The following is a 2,449-nucleotide window of genomic DNA, read 5'->3' on the forward strand; positions in this document are numbered from 1 at the left end:
CTGCCCTACGAGGTGACTTTTCTCATCTCCATCTTAAAATAAGGGAATTGTGGACCCTCGGCCGGAGTTCGCACCCGAGCCCAGCACCTGGAGACCCTCTTGGACTCCATGCCCGTACAAGGCCCTCCCGGGCGGTGTCGAGGCGGGGGTGGGGGCGGGCGGCGGCGCCCTGCTGTGGGTGGAGGGGGGAGATCTGTGCAGCTCCGGTTGCTGATATGAATCACGGTCCTTCCCCTTCTTCCCCCCTTCCTCCCCCTTCCCATCCTTCCTCTGTTCCTCTTCCTTCCTCTGTTTTTTTTTCTCCTCCTTTCTCTTCTGTTACTTCGCCTGGGTGGTAGGCTGTAGCCAGCGGTTCTCAACCTGTGGGTCGCGACCCCTTTGGCGGTCGAACGACCCTTTCACAGGGATCGCCTAAGACCATCCTGCATATCAGATATTTACATGACGATTCATAACAGTAGCAACATTACAGTTATGAAGTAGCAACGAAAATAATTTTATGGTTGGGTCACAACATGAGGAACTGTATTTAAAGGGCCAGAAGGTTGAGAACCGCTGCTGTAGGCAGCTCTGAGTTGCTCAGGTCTACCCTTCCGAGCTTTACCTTCTCTCCCAGACCATGGGGGCAGCGCTCTGTTGAAGGGAAAAAGGCACATAACACCCCCCTCCAGTGTGCTCTTATTTCACTGGCCCTTCTCTGTGGGTGGACATGCTAAGGACTAGAACCTTTTAAAAGGCTGTGGAAGAGGAGGCATTGAAACCCAGCTTTGTAAGGAACAGCCTGATGCCTGTGAAGGAAACTGGAAGGTGGTTTTGACATTTTAAATGACTTCGTAAGCCACAATCAGCACCTGAGCCTAGGGAGGCGGCTGGCGGAGGAAAGCTTGTCTGTATGGTTATATGTGATCAGCGGGGTGAGAAGAGTGACCATTGCCTGTTACAGTGTTGGGGTGAGTGGGCAGTTCATTCACTTCCTGCAGCCAACTGGGCAGAGATGAGCTCAGGGGATGCGGTGACTTCTGCGCCCCTCCCCTCACCCCCCAGTTTGAAAGTAGCCACATTCAGATAATTGGCTACTACATCAGCCTACCCGTCTTCTGGTGCTTGGCAGGACTGGACACCAGTACGTAGGCAGGACCACATTTCACTGTGCCTCTTGATGAATTGTCCCCACACAGCATGCCTGGAGCCTTTCTCTAAGAGAACAGATGGTCGTGGGACCTAGAACACCATCAGGGCTCCCAGTGCCTCTTCTCAAAGTCTATGTTTTTCCTTGAGGGTGGCACCCACCCACACGTTCCCAGAACAGCAGCAGGACCCTGGCATGCATTAGGACAAAAGCTTTCTTTTTTATTTCATTTTTTTATAAGCCCTACAAAGGCACCTTAGTGAGAAGTCAGCTCTGTCTCATGCTCACAGAATAGGTTGTTCTCAGGTGGGTGGCTTTGTTCCTCTGCGTTTTTGCCACCAGCTTCCCAGGAAGAACCTGTTTAAGACCTGTGGGGGCGTGAGAGGAATGGGTAAGCACTTTGAGATTTCATCTGTAGTAGTTAAAGCTTTTAAGCCATTGGGAACAGAGCCATCTTGTGGGAAATGATTGGCAGGGAGGGGGGCAGTGAGATTATCATAAAAGTCCAAAGGTCTTCAAAGGCAGGAAGCCCCCTGGGCCTTAAGAAGGGAGAAGGGTTTCTCATGATACCCATAGTTTTCATATCTGCTTTTCTCTGCCTGGCTGCCTTAATTATTGTTTCCTGTTACAGATTTCTGTTTTTCTGCTCCCAAGTGGTGGAAGTCCCTTGTGTGCCCCCCTCCCCCGCTGCACCCCAATCCCATATCCAGTTTCTGTATCTCCTTTTGATTACCTACCTCTAAATACTTCTGTTGGCTGTCAGTAGTAGCCTTGATGTCGGTCTCAAGGTTTCTTCTGGTGCCTTCTAGCAGAACATAGCATGAGTATGGCCTCAAAGAAAGGCTTGTGACACCTTTTTGTGGTGCCAGAAGGGAAAATGAAAACTTGACTGTCAACCAGCCAAGCACCTCCTAATAGCATGCTATCATGCTATATTGAGGTCGAAGGGAGGAGGTGGGAATATAACCTGCCACATATGTGCCTTGAGGATCGAGTGGATTCTCGCTCCTCTCTCCTTGCCTCCAGTAGCTTTGTCATCTTGATTGTTGAGTTGTCCTGACACAAAGCTAGGCTTATATCCCTGTTACTCACATCAGCTGCCCACGTGCCTCCCATTGTCAGAGCAACCTCAAGTGGATTGAAGGCATTCTTTTTTTATCCTCTTAAATAGTAGTTGACATCATGTCCTTGGGATCAGATTTGTCAGAAGCCTGGCTTCTGACAGAAAAACCAAGGTCCCCTCAACCCCATTTCCTCAGGAGCTCCAATTGGATGGCGACTGATCTCCAGGGCAGGTGTGGCAATTTGCCTGCAAGCCAT

The sequence above is a fragment of the Myotis lucifugus genome, unplaced genomic scaffold (genome assembly GCF_000147115.1).
Source record: "Myotis lucifugus unplaced genomic scaffold, Myoluc2.0 scaffold_1069, whole genome shotgun sequence".
Classification (NCBI taxonomy): domain Eukaryota; kingdom Metazoa; phylum Chordata; class Mammalia; order Chiroptera; family Vespertilionidae; genus Myotis; species Myotis lucifugus.